Source organism: Coregonus clupeaformis, chromosome 7 (assembly GCF_020615455.1).
Source record: "Coregonus clupeaformis isolate EN_2021a chromosome 7, ASM2061545v1, whole genome shotgun sequence".
In the NCBI taxonomy this organism is placed as follows: domain Eukaryota; kingdom Metazoa; phylum Chordata; class Actinopteri; order Salmoniformes; family Salmonidae; genus Coregonus; species Coregonus clupeaformis.
This window is the reverse complement of record NC_059198.1, coordinates 74,540,336-74,564,683: the sequence shown is the minus strand read 5'-3', so window position 1 is coordinate 74,564,683 and position 24,348 is coordinate 74,540,336.

The following is a 24,348-nucleotide window of genomic DNA, read 5'->3' as shown; positions in this document are numbered from 1 at the left end:
TCTCCCCTCTCTCCCTCTCTCTACTATTCTTCTCCCTCTCTCTTCTCTCTCTCTACTATTCTTTCTCCCTCTCTCTTCCTCTCTCTCACTAATTCTTCTCCCTCTCTCTTCCTCTCTCTACTACTCTTCTCCCTCTCGTCCTCTCTCTACTTCTCTTCTCTCCTCTCTCTACTTCTCTTCTCCCATTTCTCTCCCTCTCTCTACCAATATTCTCCTCTGTCTACTACTTTTCCCCTCTCTCTTCCTCTCTCTACTACTCTTCTCTTCCTCTCTGTACTACTCTTCTCCCCTCTCTCTACCTCTCTTTTCCTCCTCTCTCTACTACTCTTCTCTTCCTCTCTCTACTACTCTTCTCCCTCTCTCTTCTCTTTCTCCTACTTTTCTCCTTTCTCTCCCTCTCTCTACTACCCTTGTCCCCTCTCCCTTCCTCTCTACCTCTCTCTACTCCCTTCTCTCCCCTCTCTCTACTCTTCTCCTCTCTTCCTCTCTCTACTATTATTCTACTCTCTTCCCCTCTCTCCTACTCTTCTCACCCTTCCTCATCTTTCTACTACTCTTTTCCCCTCTCTCTACTACTCTTCATCCTCTCCTTCTCCTCTTCCTCTCTCCCTTCTCTCTCCTCTCTAAAACCCTCTGCTATTTTCTCCCCTCTCTCTCCCTCTCTCTGTCTTACTCCTCTTCCACCTGATCTCTCTCTTCCTCTCTCTATTACTCTTCTCCTCTCTCTCTTCCTCTCTCTACTACTCTTCTCCCTCTCTCTTCCACTCTTCTCCCCTCTCTCTTCTCTTCTCCTTCTCCTTCCTCTCTCTACTACTCTTCTCCCCCTCTCTCTACTACTCTTCCCCCCTCTCTCTACCACTCTTCTCCTTTCTCCCTCTCTACTACTCTTCATCCCCTCTCTACTATTCTTCTCCTCTCTTCCTCTCTCCCTTCTCTTCTCCCTCTCTCTACTACACTTCTCCCCTCTCTCTACTATTCTTCTCCTCTCTTCCTCTCTCCCCTCTCTTCTCCCTCTCTCTACTACACTTCTCCCCTCTCTCTACTACTCTTCCTCTCTCTTCCTCTCTCTACTCTCTTCTACTCTCTTCCTCTCTCTATTATTTCTCCTCTCTCCCTCTCTCTACTACTCTTCTCCTCTCTCTTCCTCTCTCTACTACTCTTCTCCCCTCTCTCCCTCTCTCTACTACTCTTCTCCCCTCTCTCCCTCTCTCTACTACTCTTCTCCCCTCTCTCTTCCTCTCTCCACTATTCTTCTCCTCTCTTCCTCTCTCCACTACTCTTCTCCCCTCTCTCTACTACACTTCTCCCCTCTCTCTATATTCTTCTCCTCTCTTCCTCTCTCCACTTCTCTTCTCCCTCTCTCTACTACACTTCTCCCCTCTCTCTACTACTCTTCTCCTCTCTCTTCCTCTCTCTACTACTCTTCTTCTCTCTTCCTCTCTCTACTACTCTTCTCCCCTCTCTCTACTACTCTTCTACCCTCTCTCTTCTACTCTTCTCCCTCTCGTTCTTCTCTTCCTCTCTCCCTTCTCTCTTCTCTGAGACCCTCTGCTATTTTCTCCCCTTCTCTCCCTCTCTCTGTCCTACTCCTCTTCCACCCTTCCTCTCTCTCTCTCTCTCTCTCTCTCTCTCTCTCTCTCTCTCTCTCTCTCTCTCTCCTCTTCCCTGTTACATTTCCCTCCTCCCCATCTCTCCATCCTGCTCCATCTCCTCCTCTCTCCAGCGTTCTCTCCCTCCCTCCTCTCCTCTCCTGGACCAAGGTAAAGACAGGTGCTGTGTTCCATAGTGGTTAACATTAGCTTCCTATCTATTGGCTGTAAGTTGGCAGAAGTAGGCAGCTCTGACCATATTTGACAGTCAGTTTGCTGACTATAAACATTTCTACTGCTTTTTACTGGTGAAACTTCAGGAAGAGTGGAACATTTTTTGAAACTATGTCTTTAAAAAAATAATTGGTATCATGTTTTTCCCTTGTTAAAATAAATTAACAATACAACATTACAAAGGGGAGATTTGAACAGGGTAAAGATTGTTGAGATAAAATAAGTGATATTTCTGGTACTATGCAGATGCCAGGGATAAGATATATCTGGCCTCAGATCTCTTCCTAAATCCCCATGATCACCCCCCCCTTCAAACCACTAACCTCTAATGCGTTCAACCGACCTCTTCATTAAATAACCCCACAGATGAGCAACCCCAAGCGGAAATCAGCTTCCCAGCACAGGTCTACTCCCTCATTGATGAAGGATACATTCACCCAGCTGGAGGTAAGGCAGGTGGAGGTGGAAAGCAGGTGATTACACTCCAGTCACCACAGACCCAGACAACAGTCCAGCACAACAACACCCCCTTAACTAGACCTGGAGGCTGAGAGGTGGAGAGAGACATATCTGCACTCTGGACTGTGTGAGACAAAATCAGCAGGAGAAGAGCAGGAGCGGGGGAAGAGCAGAGCAGGAGAAAACAGAGCACTGGGGGGGGGATCGTGCTGGAGGACGGGTCAGAGCGATGACAGAGAACAACCCTTAGAGATCTGCAACCCCCGCCAAGAAGCCACACCCCACCTCAGATCCTCCAAAATCTTCACAGCAAACATACACCCTAGACCCTGATATAGCCACGACATCACAGCCGGACAAACAAATGAAGAGCCCCAAGCCCAGGGGATCCCACCCCCTCTGAGCACCCCCCCTGTCAGCCACCCTGATAACCCTCCTGGCTGACCCCCCACCCCCACTGGGGACATACACAAGCCACAGATTGTACTCTTATGGACTCAAGCGGGAAATCCATACAAAAAATACTTTTTCCCACACACAGTGTCTAAACTCTGGTGTCCAAACACCCAAGGCGCCCTAACCTTCTGTCTGAGGACCAACTAGGGATCACCCAGCCACATAATAATACACACAGGCACAAATGACCTGGGAACACAGCAGGAAAGGGTGGCCACACACTCAAGTATAAAAAGCTTATTTTACTTTCCCCAACGCACAAGTGGTTATCTCAACCCTGTTACCCCGAAAATACTTCCACCCTCCTACCATACAGCAGGTAAACACAAATATTTCCCTTGATAGTGCCTCAAAAACAAATGTCTACCTGGCCCACAAATCCACGACTTGACAGCCTTTCCGACCAGGTCCACCTATACAAGGCAGCCGTGCCCACCTTCACCCACCCTAAAGATATCCCCTCAACCCCAACCCAACACCTCACACAGGAGCAACAGATCAACAACACCCCCCAACCACGACACTCTCCCAGACCTGCAGGACCCCCCTCCCGGACAAACACATAGAGGACCCCCTGCCGAGGGGACCTACAGCCAGACCACAGCACCACCAGCCACATCCACCCCCCACCTCAATCAATTAATACCCCCCAAGTCAACCATGCCTACACCCCATTTAGCCCCCTCAGATCAACCTATGCCCCTCCTCCCACCCCCATTCCCCCCCTCCCAGAGGGCCTCAACATGAAAGTCACACATACCCCAGTAGCAGTAAACAGGCCCTACCCCCACTCTTATACTAGCCCAAGCCAATGGCATGTGCCAGATGCTCAGCAGGCTCTGCTCACAATTACTGCCTGAGGCCCACACCACCCGACCAACAAAATTAACACTTTATGGAACACAAAGCCTTCACTATTTCATCCTGAATTCCAAGGCCTGGGTCATCTGCCTTTGGCCTACAGAACAGGAACCTGACTTCACCAAAGAAATCGGAAATACGAAATTGTCATCCTACAAGAAACTTTGGACCTGGTTGTATTACGAGAGCTGCAGTCCCATCCACCAAACTACCAGGTGTGAAACAGGGAAGGGACTCAGGGGGTATGCTAATTTGGTATACCGCAGACCTAACTCACTCTATTAAATTATCAAAACAGGAACTTTTACATTTGTCTAGGAATTCAAAGAAAATGATCTCACAGAAAAAATGTCCTCCTGTGTGCTACCTATATCCCCCCACTAAATCCCCATTTAATGAGGACGGCTTCTCCATCCTGGAGGAAATCAATAATTTCCAGACCCAGGACATTACTAGACTGTGGCGACATAAATACCAGAACTAGACAAAACCTGACACCCTCAGCACACAGGGGTGACAAACACCTACCTGGAGGTACATCTTCCCTCCCCCCATTCCCCCAGCACAACTATACAACATAACCAGAAAAACAGGTCACACTCCTGCAGCTCTGTCACCCTGGGTTTTACATAGTCAATGGTAGGCTTCGAGGGGACTCCTTGTAGTACACCTATAGCTCATCTCTTCGCAGTAATACTGTAGACTACTTTATCACTACCTCAGCCAGAGTCTCCGAGTGTTCACTCACCCACTGACACCCCTATCACCCAAATCACTCTATGCAATACTCAATCATGATCATCAAAGCCAAATAACTAATAATATTAAGAAATGCTATAATGGAAGGAATAGTTCTAAACCTACCAAAACACTTCAACATCAAATTCAATCCCTTTTAACAACTTCCTGAAAAATGTTCCACTGTAATAGTAAGGTGTAAACTTGGCAGTAAAAACCTAACTATTTTGACCTCTCAGCTTCCAGATCAAATCAAAATCTCTAACAAAAACCGAAAAAATAACAACAATACAATGGTTTGATGAAGAATGCAAAAACCCTAAGAAAAAATTAGAAACCTATCCAACTAAAAACATAAGACCCAAACCTGATCTCTACTATGGTGAATCACTAAAACAATACGAAATCACTACGAAATAGGAACACATGTCCGAAATCAGCTCAATGAAATTGAAGAATCCATAGACTCTAACCACTTCTGCTAAATTAAGCACTAAACAAACAAAACACAAAACTATCTATCCGAAATAGTGCCTACCACTTCTCTACTTTTTGGCCCTCTAACAAAAACAAACAGCAAAAAATATACTATCAAATGCAAATCTTAGAATCAACTATTAAAGACTACCCAGACCCCACTGATTCTCCAATTACATTAATACTACAACAAATCCAAACCCTCCACCCAAAAGGCCTGAGGTGTTGATGTATCCTCAATAAATGATAAAATATACAACCCAATCCAATTGCTATACTTAAACTCTTTAACGTCATCCTTAGCTCTGCATCTTCCCCAATATTTGGAACCAGGACTGATCACCCCAATCCACAAAAGTGGAGACAAATTTTACCCCAATAACTACTATTCGTCAACAGCAACCTTGGGAGAATCCTCTGCATTATCATTAACAGCGAATAGTTCATTTCCTCAGTAAAACAATTACTAGCAAATGTCAAATTGGTGTGTTACCAAATTACCGTCGCACAACCACTATTCACCCTGCACACCTAATTGACAACAAACAAACCAAAACAAGGGCAGAGTCTTCTCATCTTTGTTGATTTCAAAAGACTTTTGACTCAATTTGGCATGAGGGTCTGCTATACAAATTGATGGAAAGTGAGGTTGGGGAAAAATATACAACATTTAAATCCATGTACCACACAGTGTCGTTAAAATTGGCAAAAAAACACACACATTTCTTTCCCACGGGCCGTGGGGTGAGACAGGGTCAGCTTAACCCCCCCTATTCAACATTTACATCAGCGGATTGGAAGGCTCACCCTACTAGAATCTGAAGTCAAATGTCTACTGTTTGCTGATGATCTGGTCTTCTGTCACCAACCAAGGAAGGCCTACAGCGGCTCCTATTCTTCTGCACAATTCTGTCAGCCTGGGCCTTACAGTAAATCTCAGTAAGACAAAAATAATGTGTTTCCAAAAAAGTTGCCAGGACCACAAATACAAATTTCATCTAACCGTTGCCCCAAGCACACAAAACAAAGACGAATACCTTGGCCTAAACATCAGAGCCACGGTACTTCCTAAGCTGTGAGCATCTGAGAGACAGCAGCCTTCTATGCCATCAAAAGGAACATAAAATTCGACATACCAATTAGGATCTGGCTAAAAATACTTGAATCAGTTATAGAACCCATTCTTTATGTTTTTCGTCGGGTCCCTCACCAACCAAGAATTCACAAAATGACAAACACCAATTGAGACTGCATGCAAATTCTCCAAAAATATCCTCTGTGTACTATGAAAAACACAAAATAACGCATGCAGAGCAGAATTAGTTTGATACCTACTATTTATCAATCCAAAGCGTTAAATTCTATAACCCACTTAAGGATTCCCTCCTTCCATCAAAGCCATCACCTACAGAGATGACTTGGGAGAGTCCCTAAGTAAGATGGTCCTGGGGCTCTGTTCACAAACACAAACAGACCCCACAGAGCCCCAAGGACAACAACAACAACACAATTAGACCCTACCAAATCAGGAAAAACAAAGAGATTACTTACACATTGGAAAGAATTAACAAAAAAATTGAGCAAAGTAGATGCTATTTGCCCTAAACAGAGAGTACACAGTGGCAGAATACCTGACCACTGTACTGTCACTTAGGAAACTTTACTATTCGGTCAGTGAGCATAGCCTTGCTATTAGAAAGCCGCAGTGGGCAGACCTGGCTCTCAAGAGAGACGGGCTATGTGCACACTGCCCACAAAATGAGGTGAAACTGAGCTGCACTTCCTAACCTTATGCCAAATTAAATATTTATATACATACCATCAAAAGTTTGGACACACCTACTCATTCAAGGGTTCTTCTTTATTTTTACATTTTTCTTTCATTTAAATAATAGTAAACATCAAAACTATTAAATCACAGATATAATCTTTAAAGTTTTAAAAATTAAAATATATTTTATATTTGAGATTCTTCAATCCACCCCCTTTTTATCTTTGCACACTCTTGTTTTTTATTTCACTTTTGTTTACTATCTATTTCCTTCTTGCCAATTAACATATGTTTCCCATGCCAATGATCCCTTTGAATTGAATTGAGAGGCGAGAGGGTTGTGGGGGGGAGGGGAGGAGAAGATCTCTCTCCACACCCTACAGTTGGCATAACCCATGACCAATCCCACTCTGATAACCAATGCACACAATCAAAACTGCACGTGTGCTCACTGAACCGCCATGAAATCTCTCTCTCCCTCTCTCTCTCTCTCTCTCTCTCTCTCTCTCTCTCTCTCTCTCTCTCTCTCCCTCTCTCTCTACTCTTCTCCCTCTCTCTTCCTCTCCTACTACTCTTCTCCTCTCTCTTCCTCTCTCTATTACTCTTCTCCCCTTTCTCTTCCTCTCTCCCTCTCTCTACATCTTCTCCCTTCTCTTCTCTCTCTACTCTCTTCTCCCCTCTCTTTTCCCACCCTCCTCTACTCTTCTACTCTCTTCCTCTCTCTACTACTCTTCTCCCCTCTCTCTCCCTCTCTCTACTACTCTTCTCCCCTCTCTCTCCCTATCTCTACTACTCTTCTCCTCTCTCGTCCTCTCTTCTTCTCTACAAGTCTTCTCCTCTCTCTCCCTCTCTCTACTACTCTTCTCCCCTCTCTCTTCCTCTCTCTACTACTCTTCTCCTCTCTCCCTCTCTCTATTACTCTTCTCCCCTTTCTCTTCCTCTCTCCCTCTCTCTACTAATCTTCTCCCCTCTCTCTTCCTCTCTCTACTACTCTTCTCCCCTCTCTTTTCCTCTCTACCACTCTCTACTACTCTTCTACTCTCTTCCTCTCTCTACTACTCTTCTCCCCTCTCTCTCCCTCTCTCTACTACTCTTCTCCCCTCTCTCTCCCTCTCTCTACTACTCTTCTCCCCCCTCTCTCCCTATCTCTATTACTCTTCTCCTCTCTCTTCCTCTCTCTACCACCCTTCTCCCCTCTCTCTCTCTCTCCCTCTCTCTAATACCCTTCTCCCCTCTCTTTTACTCTCTCTACTACTCTTCACCCCTCTCTCTTACTCTCTCTACTACTCTTTCCCTCTCTCTTCCTCTCTCTACTAATCTTCTCCTCTCTCCTCCTCTCTCTATTACTCTTCTCCCCTCCTTCTCTTCTCCTCTCTCTCTCTCTTCCTCTCTACATCTCTCTCTCCTCTCTCTACTACCTTCTCTCTCTCTTCCCTCTCTCTATTACTCTTCTCCCCTCTCTCTCCCTCTCTCTAATACTCTTCTCCTCTCTCATCCCCTCTTCCTCTCTACAAGTCTTCTCCTCTCTCTCCCTCTCTCTACTACTCTTCTCCTCTCTCTTGTATTTCTCTTCTCTTCTCCCTCTCTCTTCCGCTCTTCCTCTCTCTACTACTTTTCTCTCTTTCTTCTCCCTTCTCTCCCTCTCCCTCTCTTATCCCCTCTCTTACTCTCTCTCTTCTCTTCTCCCTCTCTCTCCCTCTCTCTATTACTATTATCCTCTCTCTTACCTCTCTCTACTACTTTTCTCCCTCTCTCTACTACTCTTCTCCTCTCTCTACTAATCTTCTCCCCTCTCTCTCCCTCTCTCTACTAATCTTCTCCTCTCTCGTCCTCTCTCTTCCTCTCTCTACAACTCTTCTCACCTCTCTCTTCCTCTCTCTACTACTCTTCTCCCTCTCTCTTCCTCTCTCTATCACCCTCTCCCCTCTCTCCCTCTCTCTACTACTCTTCTCCTCTCTTCCTCTCTTCCTCTCTACAAGTCTTCTCTCTCTCTCTCCCTCTCTCTACTACTCTTCTCCTCTCTCTTCGTCTCTCTACTACTCTTCTCCCCTCTCTCTTCCTCTCTCTACTAATCTTTCTCTCTCTCTTCCTCTCTCTATTACCCTTCTCCCCTCGCTCATCCTCTCTACCTCTCTCTACTACTCTTCTCCTCTCTCTTCCTCTCTTCCTCTCTCTACTACTCTTCTTTCCTCTCTCTTCCTCTCTACCTCTCTCTACTACTCTTCTCCTCTCTCGTCTTCTCTCTAATACTCTTCTCCCCTGTCTCTACTACTCTTCTCCCCTTTCTCTCCCTCTCTCTACTAATCTTCTCCCCTTTCGTCTTTCTCTACAAGTCTTCTCCCCTCTCTCTTCCTCTCTCTACTACTCTTTTCCTCTCTCTTCCTCTCTCTATTACACTTATCCCCTCTCTCTACCACTCTCTACTACTCTTCTACTCTCTTCCTCCCTCTACTACTCTTCTCCCCTCTCTCTTACTCTCTCTACTACTCTTCCCTCTCTCTTTCTCTCTCTACTACTCTTCCCTCTCTCTTCCTCTCTCTACTAATATTCTCCTCTCTCTACTACTCTTCTCCCCTCTCTACTACTCTTCTCCCCTCTCTACTACTCTTCTCCTCGCTCTTCCTATTACTCTTCTCCTCTCTCTTCCTCTCGTCCTCTCTCTACTACACTTCTCCTCTCTCGTCTTCTCTCGTCCTCTCTCTATTACTATTCTCCCCTGTCTCTCACTCTCTCTACTACTCTTCTCCTCTCTCTTTGTCTCTCTACTACTCTTCTCCCCTCTCTCTTCCTCTCTCTACTACTCTTCTCCCCTCTCTCCCTCTCTCTACTACTCTTCTCCCCTCTCTCCCTCTCTCTACTGCTCTTCTCCCCTTTCTCTTCCTCTCTCTACTACTCTTCTCCCCTCTCTCTTCCTCTCTACCACTCTCTACTACTCTTCTACTCTCTTCCTCTCTCTACAACTCTTCTCCCCTCTCTCTACTACTCTTCTCTCCTTTCTCTCCCTCTCTCTAATAATCTTCTCCTCTCTCGTCCTCGCTCTTCCTCTCTTCCTCTCTCTACTACACTTCTCCTCTCTCGTCCTCACTCCTCCTCTCTCTATTACTATTCTCCCCTGTTTCTCCCTCTCTCTACTATTCTTCTCCTCTCTCTTCGTCTCTCTACTACTCTCCCCTCTATCTTTGTCTCTCTACTACTCTTCTCCCCTCTCTCTTCCTCTCTACCTCTCTCTACTACTCTTCTCCTCTCTCGTCTTCTCCTCTCTCTCTCTTTTCTACGCTCTACTACTCTTCTCCTCTCTCTTCTTCTCTGTCTTCTCTTCTCCCTCTCTCTTCCTCTCTTCCTCTCTCTACTTCTCTTCACCTCTCTCTTCCTCTCTTTATTACTCTTTTTCCCCTCTCTCTTCCTCTCTACCTCTCTCTACTCTTCTCCCTCTCTCTTCTCCTTCTCTCTCCCTCTCTCTGTACCGCTTCTGCCCTCTCTCTTCCTCTCTGTACTACTCTTCTCCTCTCTTCCTCTCTGTACTTCTCTTCTCCCCTCTCTTCCTCTCTCTTTCTTTCTCCTCTCTCTCCCTCTCTCTACTCCTCTTCTCCCTCTCTCTCCCTCTCTCTACTACTCTTCTCCCCCCTCTCTCCCTATCTCTATTACTCTTCTCCTCTCTCTTCCTCTCTCTACCACCCTTCTCCCCTCTCTCTCTCTCTCCCTCTCTCTAATACCCTTCTCCCCTCTCTTTTACTCTCTCTACTACTCTTCACCCTCTCTCTTACTCTCTCTACTACTCTTTCCCTCTCTCTTCCTCTCTCTACTAATCTTCTCCCTCTCTCCTCCTCTCTCTATTACTCTTCTCCCTCTCTCTACTTCTCTTCTCCTTCTCGATCCTCTCGTCACTCTCTACAAGTAGTTCTCCTCTCTCTACCTCTCTCTCTCCCTTCTCCTCTCTCTTCCTCTCTCTATTACTCTTCTCCCCTCTCTCTCCCTCTCTCTAATACTCTTCTCCTCTCTCATCCCCTCTTCCTCTCTACAAGTCTTCTCCTCTCTCTCCCTCTCTCTACTACTCTTCTCCTCTCTCTTGGTATTTCTACTACTCTTCTCCCCTCTCTCTTCCGCTCTTCCTCTCTCTACTACCCTTATCCTCTCTCTATTACTCTTCTCCCCTCTCTCTCCCTCTCTCTAATACTATTATCCCTTCTCTCTACCTCTCTCTACTACTTTTCTCCCCTCTCTCTACTACTCTTCTCCCCTCTCTCTACTAATCTTCTCCCCTCTCTCTCCCTCTCTCTACTAATCTTCTCCTCTCTCGTCCTCTCTCTTCCTCTCTCTACAACTCTTCTCACCTCTCTCTTCCTCTCTCTACTACACTTCTCCCCTCTCTCTTCCTCTCTCTATCACTCTTCTCCCCTCTCTCTCCCTCTCTCTACTACTCTTCTCCTCTCTCGTCCTCTCTTCCTCTCTACAAGTCTTCTCCTCTCTCTCCCTCTCTCTACTTCTCTTCTCCTCTCTTTAGTCTCTCTACTTCTCTTCTCCCTCTCTCTTCCTCTCTCTACTAATCTTTTCCTCTCTCTTCCTCTCTCTATTACCCTTCTCCTCTCATCCTCTCTACTCTCTCTACTACTCTTCTCCTCTCTCTTCCTCTCTTCCTCTCTCTACTACTCTTCTTTCCTCTCTCTTCCTCTCTACCTCTCTCTACTACTCTTCTCCTCTCTCGTCTTCTCTCTAATACTCTTCTCCCCTGTCTCTACTACTCCTTCTCCCTTTCTCTCCCTCTCTCTACTAATCTTCTCCCTTATCTTTCTCTAGTCTTCTCCCTCTCTCTTCCTCTCTCTACTACTCTTTTCCTCTCTCTTCCTCTCTCTATTACACTTATCCCCTCTCTCTACCCTCTCTACTACTCTCACTACTCTCTTCCTCCCTCTACTACTCTTCTTCTCTCTTCTCTCTCTCCTTCTCTTCCCTCTCTCTTTCTCTCTCTCTCTCTTCCCTCTCTCTTCCTCTCTCTACTAATATTCTCCTCTCTCTACTACTCTTCTCCCCTCTCTACTATTTCTCCCTCTCTCTACTCTTCTCATCGCTCTTCCTATTACTCATTCCTCTCTCTTCCTCTCTCCTCTCTCTCCTACCCTTCTCCTCTCTCTCTTCTCTGTCCTCTCTCTATTACTATTTCCCTGTCTCTCACTTTCTACTACTCTTTCTTTCTTTTCTCTCTACTACTCTTCTCCCTCTCTCTTCCTCTCTCTCTATCTTCTCCTCTCTCTCCCTCTCTCTACTACTCTTCTCCCTCTCTCTTTCTTCTCTTCTCCTTTCTCTTCCTCTCTCTACTACTCTTCTCCCCTCTCTCTTCCTCTCTCCACTCTCTACTTCTCTTTACTCTCTTCTCTCTCTCACTCTTCTCCCCTCTCTCTACTACTCTTCTCTCCTTTCTCTCCCTCTCTCTAATAATCTTCTCCTCTCTAGTCCTCGCTCTTCCTCTCTTCCTCTCTCTACTACACTTCTCCTCTCTCGTCCTCACTCCTCCTCTCTCTATTACTATTCTCCACTGTTTCTCCCTCTCTCTACTATTCTTCTCCTCTCTCTTCGTCTCTCTACTACTCTCCCCTCTCTCTTTGTCTCTCTACTACTCTTCTCCCCTCTCTCTTCCTCTCTACCTCTCTCTACTACTCTTCTCCTCTCTCGTCTTCTCCTCTCTCGTCCTCTCTTGTCCTCGCTCTACTACTCTTCTCCTCTCTCTTCTTCTCTGTACTACTCTTCTCCCCTCTCTCTTCCTCTCTTCCTCTCTCTACTACTCTTCACCTCTCTCTTCCTCTCTTTATTACTCTTTTCCCCTCTCTCTTCCTCTCTACCTCTCTCTACTACCCTTCTCCCTCTCTCTTCTCCCTTCTCTCTCCCTCTCTCTACTACACTTCTACCCTCTCTCTTCCTCTCTGTACTACTCTTCTCCTCTCTTCCTCTCTGTACTACTCTTCTCCCCTCTCTTCCTCTCTACTACTCTTCTCCTCTCTCTCCCTCTCTCTACTACTCTTCTCCTCTCTCTTCCTCTCTCTACTACTCTTCTCCTCTCTCTACTACTCTTCCTCCCTCTCTCTTCCTCTCTCTACTACTCTTCTCCCCTCTCTCTTCCTCTCTCTACTACTCTTCTCCCCTCTCTCTACTACTCTTCTGCCCTTTCTCTCCCTCTCTCTTCCTCTTTCTACTACTCTTCTCCCCTCTCTCTTCCTCGCTCTACTACTCTTCTCCCCTCTCTTTTCCTCTCTACCTCTCTCTACTACTCTTCTCCCCTGTCTCTCCCTCTCTCTACTAATCTTCTCCTCTCTCTTCCTCTCTACTATTCTTCTCCCCCCTCTCTTCCTCTCTCTACTATTCTTCTCCCCTCTCTTCCTCTCTCTACTACTCTTCTCCCCTCTCTCCCTCTCTCTACTACTCTTCTCCCTCTCTCTACTACTCTTCTCCCTCTCTCTACTACTCTTCTCCCCTCTCTCTTCCTATCTCTACTACTCTTCTCCCCTCTCTCTTCCTCTCTCTATTACTCTTCTCCCCTCTCTACCTCTTCTCTCTTCTCTCTTTGTCTTCTCTATTCCTCTCTCTACTACTCTTCTCCCCTCTCTCTTCCTCTCTTCCTCTTTCTACTACTCTTCTCCCCCCTCTCTCCCTCTCTTCTCCCCTCTCTCTTCCTCTCTCTTCCTCTCTCTACTACTCTTATCCCCTCTCTCTTCCTCTCTCTACCTCTCTTCTCCTCTCTCTTCCTCTCTCTCCCACTCTTCCCCTCTCTCCTCCTCTCTCTACTACTCTCTTCCTCTCTCTACTACTCTTCTCCTCTCTCTTCCTCTCTCTACTACTCTCTTCCTCTCTCTACTACTCTTTTCCTCTCTCTTCCTCTCTCTACTACTCTTCTACTCTCTTCCTCTCTCTATTACTCTTCTCCTCTCTCCCTCTCTCTACTACTCTTCTCCTCTCTCTTCCTCTCTCTACTACTCTTCTCCTCTCTCTTCCTCTCTCTACTACTCTTCTCCCCTCTCTCCCTCTCTCTACTACTCTTCTCCCCTCTCTCCCTCTCTCTACTACTCTTCTCCCCTCTCTCCCTCTCTCTCACTACTCTTCTCCCCTCTCTCCCCTCTCTACTATTCTTCTCCCCTCTCTCTTCCTCTCTCTACTATTCTTCTCCCCTCTCTCTTCCTCTCTCTACTATTCTTCTCCCCTCTCTCTTCCTCTCTCTACTACTCTTCTCCCCTCTCGTCCTCTCTCTACTTCTCTTCTCTCCTCTCTCTACTTCTCTTCTCCCATTTCTCTCCCTCTCTCTACCAATATTCTCCTCTGTCTACTACTTTTCCCCTCTCTCTTCCTCTCTCTACTACTCTTCTCTTCCTCTCTGTACTACTCTTCTCCCCTCTCTCTACCTCTCTTTTCCTCCTCTCTCTACTACTCTTCTCTTCCTCTCTCTACTACTCTTCTCCCCTCTCTCTTCCTCTTTCTACTACTTTTCTCCCTTTCTCTCCCTCTCTCTACTACCCTTGTCCCCTCTCCCTTCCTCTCTACCTCTCTCTACTACCCTTCTCTCCCTCTCTCTACTACTCTTCTCCTCTCTTCCTCTCTCTACTATTATTCTACTCTCTTCCCCTCTCTACTACTCTTCTCACCACTTCCTCATCTTTCTACTACTCTTTTCCCCTCTCTCTACTACTCTTCATCCTCTCCCTTCTCCTCTTCCTCTCTCCCTTCTCTCTCCTCTCTGAAACCCTCTGCTATTTTCTCCCCTTCTCTCCCTCTCTCTGTCTTACTCCTCTTCCACCCTGATCTCTCTCTTCCTCTCTCTATTACTCTTCTCCTCTCTCTCTTCCTCTCTCTACTACTCTTCTCCCCTCTCTCTTCCACTCTTCTCCCCTCTCTCTTCCACTCTTCTCCCTTCTCGCTTCCTCTCTCTACTACTCTTCTCCCCTCTCTCTACTACTCTTCCCCCTCTCTCTACCACTCTTCTCCCCTTTCTCCCTCTCTACTACTCTTCATCCCCTCTCTACTATTCTTCTCCTCTCTTCCTCTCTCCACTACTCTTCTCCCCTCTCTCTACTACACTTCTCCCCTCTCTCTACTATTCTTCTCCTCTCTTCCTCTCTCCACTACTCTTCTCCCCTCTCTCTACTACACTTCTCCCCTCTCTCTACTACTCTTCTCCTCTCTCTTCCTCTCTCTACTACTCTTCTACTCTCTTCCTCTCTCTATTACTCTTCTCCTCTCTCCCTCTCTCTACTACTCTTCTCCTCTCTCTTCCTCTCTCTACTACTCTTCTCCCCTCTCTCCCTCTCTCTACTACTCTTCTCCCCTCTCTCCCTCTCTCTACTACTCTTCTCCCCTCTCTCTTCCTCTCTCTACTACTCTTCTCCTCTCTCCCTCTCTCTATTACTCTTCTCCTCTCTACCTCTCTCTACTACTCTTCCCCCTCTCTCTACCACTCTTCTCCCCTCTCTCCCTCTCTACTACTTTTCATCCCCTCTCCACTATTCTTCTCCTCTCTTCCTCTCTCCACTACTCTTCTCCCCTCTCTCTACTACACTTCTCCCCTCTCTCTACTATTCTTCTCCTCTCTTCCTCTCTCCACTACTCTTCTCCCCTCTCTCTACTACACTTCTCCCCTCTCTCTACTACTCTTCTCCTCTCTCTTCCTCTCTCTACTACTCTTCTTCTCTCTTCCTCTCTCTACTACTCTTCTCCCCTCTCTTTACTACTCTTCTACCCTCTCTCTTCTACTCTTCTCCCCTCTCCGTTCTTCTCTTCCTCTCTCCCTTCTCTCTCCTCTCTGAAACCCTCTGCTATTTTCTCCCCTTCTCTCCCTCTCTCTGTCATACTCCTCTTCCACCCTGATCTCTCTCTCTCTCTCTCTCTCTCTCTCTCTCTCTCTCTCTCTCTCTCTCTCTCTCTCTCTCTCTCTCTCTCTCCTCTTCCCTGTACATTTCCCTCCTCCCCATCTCTCCATCCTGCTCCATCTCCTCCTCTCTCCAGCGTTCTCTCCCTCCCTCCTCTCCTCTCCTGGACCAGAGGTAAAGACAGGTGCTGTGTTCCATGAGTGGTTAACATTAGCTTCCTTATCTATTGGCTGTAAGTTGGCAGAAGTAGGCAGGCTCTGACCATATTTGACAGGTCAGTTTGCTGACTAGTAAACATTTCTAGACTGCTTTTTACTGGTGGAAACTTCAGGAAGAGTGGAACATTTTTGAAACTATGTCTTTAAAAAAAATAAAAATTGAGAGTGCAGATGCAGCTGTTTTTGACCCTTGTTAAAAGTAAATTAACAAGTACAACATGTACAGAAAGAGGGAGATTTGAACAGAGGTAAAGATTGTTGAGATAAAATAAGTGATATTTCTGGTACTATGCAGATGCCAGGGATAAGATAATAATCTGGCCTCAGATCTCTTCCTAAGCCCCATGATCACCCCACCCTTCAAACCACTAGACCTCTAATGCGGTTCAGACCAGACCTCTTCATTAAATAACCCCACAGATGAGCAACCCCAAGCGGAAAGTCAACTTCCCAGCACAGAGTACTACTCCCTCATTGAAATGAAGGATACATTCACCCAGCTGGAGGTAAGGCAGGTGGAGGTGGAACAGCAGGTGATTACACTCCAGTCAGCACAGACCCAGACAACAGTCCAGCACAACAACACCCCCTTAACTAGACCTGGAGAGCTGAAGGTGGAGAGAGACATATCTGCACTCTGGACTGTGGTGAGACAAAATCAACAGGAGAAAGAGCAGGAGCAGGAGAAGAACAGAGCAGGAGAAGAACAGAGCACTAGAGGAGAGGATCAGAGTGCTGGAGGACAGGGTGAGAACGATGACAGAGAACAACCCATTAGAGATCTGGAAACCCCCGCAGAGAAGCCAGCAGAACAACCCACCTCAGATCCTGGCCAAAATCTTGACACCGCAGCAAACAGTACACCCTAGACCCTGATGATAGCCACGACATCACAGCCGGACAAACAAATGAAGAACCCCAAGCCCAGGGGATCCCACCCCCTCTGAGCACCCCCCCTGTCAGCCACCCTGATAACCCTCCTGACGACCCCCCCACACCCACTGAGGACATACACAAGCCACAGATTGTACTCCTTATGGACTCAAACGGGAAATACATACAAGAAAATAAACTTTTTCCCAAACACACAGTGTCTAAACTCTGGTGTCCAAACACCCAAGGCGCCCTAGACCTTCTGTCTGAGGACCAACTAGGATCACCCAGCCACATAATAATACACACAGGCACAAATGACCTGAGAACACAGCAGGAAAGGGTGGCCACAGCACTCAAGGGAGTGATAGAAAAAGCTTATTTTACTTTCCCCAACGCACAAGTGGTTATCTCAACCCTGTTACCACGAAAATACTTCCACCCTCCTACCATACAGCAGGTAAACACAAATATTTCCCGTGATAGTGCCTCAAAAACAAATGTCTACCTGGCCCACAAATCCACCCTGGACTTGAACAGCCTTTACGACCAGGTCCACCTATACAAGGCAGCAGTGCCCACCTTCGACCGGACCCTAAAGGATATCGCCCTCAACCACAGACCCAACACCTCACACAGGAGCAACAGATCAACAGACACCCCGCCCAGACCAGCAAGACACTCTCCCAGACCTGCAGGACCCCCCTCCCGGACAAACACATAGAGGACCCCTGCCGAGAGGACCTACAGCCAGACCACAGCACCACCAGCCACATCCACACCCCCACCTCAATCAATTAATACCCCCCCCCAAGTCAACCATGCCTACACCCCATTTAGCCCCCCTCAGATCAGACCTATGCCCCTCCTACCCACCCCATGCCCCCCACTCCCGCAAAGAGGGCCTCAACATGAAAGTCACACATACGCCCAGGCCGTGAGCAGGTAAACAGGCCCAACCCCCACTCTTATACTAGCCCAAGCCAATGGCATGTACCAGATGCTCAGCAGGCTCTGCTCACAATTACTGGCCTGAGGCCAAACCACACGACCAACAAAATTAGACACTTTATGGAACACAAAGCCTTCACTATTTCATCCTGGAATATCCAAGGCCTGAGGTCATCTGCCTTTGGCCTACAGAACAGGAACCTGGACTTCACCAAAGAAATCGGAAATACAGAAATTGTCATCCTACAAGAAACATGGTATAGAGGAGACGGACCCACTGGTTGTAGGTTACAGAGAGCTGGCAGTCCCATCCACCAAACTACCAGGTGTGAAACAGGGAAGGGACTCAGGGGGTATGCTAATTTGGTATACAGCAGACCTAACTCACTCTATTAAATTAATCAAAACAGGAACATTTTACATTTGGCTAGAAATTCAAAAGGAAATGATCTCAACAGAGAAAAATGTCCTCCTGTGTGCTACCTATATCCCCCCACTAGAATCCCCATACTTGAATGAAGACAGCTTCTCCATCCTGGAGGGGGAAATCAATAATTTCCAGACCCAGGGACATGTACTAGACTGTGGCGACATAAATACCAGAACTAGACAAGAACCTGACACCCTCAGCACACAGGGGGACAAACACCTACCTGGAGGTGACATCATTCCCTCCCCCATATGCCCCCCTAGGCACAACTATGACAACATAACCAACAAAAACAGGTCACAACTCCTGCAGCTCTGTCACACGCTGGGTTTGTACATAGTCAATGGTAGGCTTCGAGGGGACTCCTATGGTAGGTACACCTATAGCTCATCTCTTGGCAGTAATACTGTAGACTACTTTATCACTGACCTCAACCCAGAGTCTCTCAGAGTGTTCACAGTCAGCCCACTGACACCCCTATCAGACCACAGCAAAATCACAGTCTACTTGAACAGAGCAATACTCAATCATGAGTGGCATCAAAGCCAAAGTAACTGAATAATATTAAGAAATGCTATAGATGGAAGGAAAGTAGTGTCTAAACCTACCAAAAAACACTTAGGCAACATCAAATTCAATCCCTTTTAGACAACTTCCTGGACAAAATGTTCCACTGTAATAGTGAAGGTGTAAACTTGGCAGTAGAAAACCTAAACAGTATATTTGACCTCTCAGCTTCCAGATCAAATCTAAAAATCTCTAACAGAAAACCGAAGAAAAGTAACAACAATGACAAATGGTTTGATGAAGAATGCAAAAACCTAAGAAAGAAATTGAGAAACCTATCCAACTAAAAACATAGAGACCCAGAAAACCTGAGTCTACGCCTTCACTATGGTGAATCACTAAAACAATACAGAAATACACTACGGAAATAGAAGGAACAGCATGTCAGAAATCAGCTCAATGAAATTGAAGAATCCATAGACTCTAACCACTTCTGGCAAAATTGGAAAGCACTAAACAAACAACAACACAAAGAGCTATCTATCCGAAATGGAGACGTACGCGTAAACCACTTCTCTAAACTTTTTGGCCCTATAACAAAGAACAAACAGCAAAAAAATATACATGATCAAATGCAAATCTTAGAATCAACTATTAAAGACTACCAGACCCCACTGGATTCTCCAATTACATTGAATGAACTACAGGACAAAATCCAAACCCTCCAACCCAAAAAGGCCTGAGGTGTTGATGGTATCCTCAATGAAATGATAAAATATACAGACCACGAATACCAATTGGCTATACTTAAACTCTTTAACGTCATCCTTAGCTCTGGCATCTTCCCCAATATTTGGAACCAAGGACTGATCACCCCAATCCACAAAAGTGGAGACAAATTTGACCCCAATAACTACCGTGGGATATGCGTCAACAGCAACCTTGGGAGAATCCTCTGCATTATCATTAACAGCAGAATAGTTCATTTCCTCAGTGAAAACAATGTACTGAGCAAATGTCAAATTGGTGTGTTACCAAATTACCGTACGACAGACCACGTATTCACCCTGCACACCCTAATTGACAAACAAACAAACCAAAACAAAGGCAAAGTCTTCTCATGCTTTGTTGATTTCAAAAAAGCTTTTGACTCAATTTGGCATGAGGGTCTGCTATACAAATTGATGGAAAGTGAGGTTGGGGGAAAAATATACAACATTATGAAATCCATGTACACAAACAACAAGTGTGCGGTTAAAATTGGCAAAAAACACACACATTTCTTTCCACAGGGCCGTGAGTGAGACAGGGATGCAGCTTAAGCCCCACCCTATTCAACATTTACATCAACGAATTGGAGAGGCTCACCCTACTAGAATCTGAAGTCAAATGTCTACTGTTTGCTGATGATCTGGTGCTTCTGTCACCAACCAAGGAAGGCCTACAGCAGCACCTATATCTTCTGCACAGATTCTGTCAGACCTGGGCCTTGACAGTAAATCTCAGTAAGACAAAAATAATGGTGTTTCAAAAAAGTTGCCAGGACCACAAATACAAATTTCATCTAGACACCGTTGCCCCAGAGCACACAAAAAAACGAAAAACGAATACCTTGGCCTAAACATCAGAGCCACAGGTAACTTCCACAAAGCTGTGAACGATCTGAGAGACAAGGCAAGAAGGGCCTTCTATGCCATCAAAAGGAACATAAAATTCGACATACCAATTAGGATCTGGCTAAAAATACTTGAATCAGTTATAGAACCCATTGCCCTTTATGGTTGTGCGGTCTGGGGTCCGCTCACCAACCAAGAATTCACAAAATGGGACAAACACCAAATTGAGACTGCATGCAGAATTCTCCAAAAATATCCTCTGTGTACAACGAAAAACACAAAATAATGCATGCAGAGCAGAATTAGGCTGATACCTACTATTTATCAAAATCCAGAAAAGAGACGTTAAATTCTATAACCACTTAAAAGGAAGCGATTCCCATACCTTCCATGGCAAAGCCATCACCTACAGAGAGATGAACTTGGAGAAGAGTCCCCTAAGTAAGATGGTCCTGGGGCTCTGTTCACAAACACAAACAGACCCCACAGAGCCCCAGGACAACAACAACAACACAATTAGACCCTACCAAATCAGGAGAAAACAAAAAGAGAATTACTTGACACATTGGAAAGAATTAACAAAAAAATTGAGCAAAGTAGAATGCTATTTGGCCCTAAACAGAGAGTACACAGTGGCAGAATACCTGACCACTGTGACTGACCCAAACTTAAGGAAAGCTTTGACTATGTACAGAGTCAGTGAGCATAGCCTTGCTATTGAGAAAGGCCGCAGTAGGCAGACCTGGCTCTCAAGAGAAGACAGGCTATGTGCACACTGCCCACAAAATGAGGTGGAAACTGAGCTGCACTTCCTAACCTTATGCCAAATTAAATATTTATATACATACCAGTCAAAAGTTTGGACACACCTACTCATTCAAGGGTTCTTCTTTATTTTTACATTTTCTTTACATTGTAGAATAATAGTGAAGACATCAAAACTATTAAATAACAGATATGGAATCATGTAGTAACCAAAAAAGTGTTAAACAAATTAAAATATATTTTATATTTGAGATTCTTCAAATAGCCACCCTTTGCCTTGATGACAGCTTTGCACACTCTTGTTTGTTTATTTCACTTTTGTTTACTATCTATTTCACTTGCTTCGGCAATGTAAACATATGTTTCCCATGCCAATGAAGCCCTTTGAATTGAATTGAGAGAGCGAGAGGGTTGTGGGAGAGGGAGAGGGAGGGGGAGAGAGAAAGATCTCTCTACACACCCTACAGTTGGCATAACCCATGAACCAAGTCCCACTCTGATAAGACCAATGCACACAATCAAAACTGCACGTGTGCGCACGAACACACGCCGCATGAAATCTCTCTCTCCCTCTCTCTCTCTCTCTCTCTCTCTCTCTCTCTCTCTCTCTCTCTCTCTCTCTCTCTCTCTCTCTCTCTCTCTCTCTCTCTCTGTCTCTCTCTCTCTCTCTCTCTCTCCCCCTCGCTCTGTAACACCTCCCCCCCTCTCTCTCTGTTTCTCTGTCTCTCTCTCCTCTTTCTCCTTTCCTCTTTCCTCTCTCCCTGTCATCTTTTTCAATTATAAGAGATCTTCACACCCAGGCTGTTATTAGTGTTATGTTAGCGGTGTGTGGGTGGGATTGGCTGGAGTAAGTCTGGCTCCTATATTTTCTGGGTAAAACCTGATTATAGTTATTTGGAAGGATATGCTGTGGTACAGTTTAACAACTGATTTAAGATGCCTGGTCAGTAAGTACACGGAATCAAATCGAACAATTTCACTTTCTTTCTGTAAGTCATTTACATAGGCCTGCTGCACTGTTGTATAATAATAATGATGTATTTTATTTGTACAACACACTTTCAAATAAAAATCGTAATCGCTTAAAGGAATTCAGACAGGGTAAATGCACAGCACTGTAAGGACATACAAGGACACACAGTACACAGGGAGAAATATTAAATAAATCAAGACAGAGTAGATGTATTTTCATTCTAAATTTTGATTAATGTGCACTTTCCATGTCAACTAATTAGCATACAGTTTTACACAAAACACAATGAAGACTATAGAGTAATTGTCAAACGGTAACAAACCTATCAATCACACTCTATGTTGTGTCTCTCTCTGCCACTCTCTCTCTCTCTGACATACGTGCACATTCTTAAAGGGATACTAGCATTACCGCAATGACCGGAAGTCTACCGGTATCTGCTAGCATCCCTTTAAGTCTCTAACTTCCCTTGTTCCTCCCATTTATCTCTTTGTTAAGCGCTGGGTCCACTCAGAGTACTCTCCATGAGGGGGAATTTCCTCTCCTCTCCCCGCCTTTCCCTTTCAACACCTAGTGTGTGTGTGTGTGTGTGTGTGTGTGTGTGTGTGTGTGTGTGTGTGTGTGTGTGTGTGTGTGTGTGTGTGTGTGTGTGTGTGTGTGTGTGTGTGTCGTGTCAGCATTAATTTGATCAACAGAAATAGTGACTAAAATATTAGTCAAACACCTATTTTTCAGTGGTAATTGACGAGACTATAACTGACTAAATAGACCCAGAAAAAATGTTTACTAAACAAAAAGTATTTTTCATTTCAGTTGACTAAAAACGAGACGAAACAAAATTATCTCTGTGACTAAAATCTGACCACTACGTGGACTGGACAATAATTTTGGAGAAATTAAGAGCTATTTGAATTTGTAGTCTCGCTCAACCCTTGCACTTTCCGCACTGCATTTCATAGCCAGGATCTGTAGCCAACGTACTAACCAAGTCTCCCTCTTTTCCTCAGAGAAAACAGCTTGATTTTAGCCATTACCATTCAAAATGTATGACCCATAATACCAGCACTACGTTTTTTTCTTTCTATCGTGCATTGGTGGCTGCATTTTACATTCATAAAGCGTATCGCAGGCCGTTCTAGAACTAGTGGACCGGACTGTTAACCATTTGTTTAGGCTACACCTTGCTTGTTTAGTCATGTTACCTTATTAGCTAGCTATAGCTAACAACCTGGGGGCGCGTTCAGTAGGACGCAATGTTTTGGAACGTTCAGATAGAAATATGCTATGTAGAACAAACATGCCACTCTGACATGTTGAATAAGGAATAACGTCTGCTCTATTCATTATATTTCTATCTGCAACGTTCAAGAACGTTTTGCAACTGAATGTTGCCCAAGTAACATTACCAGTAGCCTAGGCAACCATTAGGTGGCACAGAAAGAAAGGAAAATGGATAGCAAACAATTTATTGAGAAAATCCCTCTTGCCACTACACTATATCTGACTGGGTAAATAACTTTATTTTGGACCCAGTGACTCAGACTAGAGCACTTGGACTTCAGCCATTTGGAATGTTGATAACAATAGTAATGTAGGCTGAGAGGAGGTGCGACCCATATTCATTTGCCAATATTTTGCAGTGCCATCTGGTGATTGTGCTTCTCTCTCGCTCTCTCTCTCTCTCTCTCTCTCTCTCTCTCGCTCTCTCTCTCTCTCTCTCTCTCTCTCTCTCTCTCTCTCTCTCTCTCTCTCTCTCTCTCTCTCTCTCTCTCTCTCTCTACTCCTCTCTCTCTCTCTCTCTCTCTCTCTCTCTCTATACTCTCTCTCTCTCTCTATACTCTCTCTCTCTCTCTCTCTCTCTATACTCTCTCTCTATACTCTCTCTCTCTCTCTCTCTCTCTCTCTCTCTCTATACTCTCTCTCTCTCTCTATACCCCCCCCTCTCTCTCTCTCTCTCTCTCTCTTCTCTATCTCTCTCTATCTCTCTCTATACCCTCTCTCTCTCTCTCTCTCTCTCTCTATACCCCCCTCTCTCTCTCTATCTCTCTCTCTATACCCTCTCTCTCTCTCTCTCTCTCTATACTCTCTCTCTCTCTATACCCCTCTCTCTCTCTCTCTCTCTCTCTCTCTCTCTATACTCTCTCTCTCTCTCTCTCTATACCCCCCTCTCTCTCTCTCTCTCTCTATACCTTCTCTCTCTCTCTCTCTCTCTCTCTCTCTCTCTCTCTCTCTATACTCTCTCTCTCTCTCTCTCTCTCTCTCTCTCTCTCTCTCTCTCTCTCTCTCTCTATACTCTCTCTCTCTATACCCCCTCTCTCTCTCTCTCTATACTCTCTCTCTCTAAACCCTCTCTCTCTCTCTCTCTCTCTCTATACCCTCTCTCTATATATATACCCTCGCTCTCCATATATACCCTCTCTCTCCCTCTCTCTCTCTCTCTCTCTCTCTCTCTCTCTCTCTCTTTCTCTCGCTCGCTCTCTCTCTCTACACTCTCTCTCTCTCTCTCTCTCTCTCTCTCTCTCTCTCTCTCTCTCTCTCTCTCTCTCTCTCTCTCTCTCCTCTCCTACTCTCCCTCTCTCTCTCT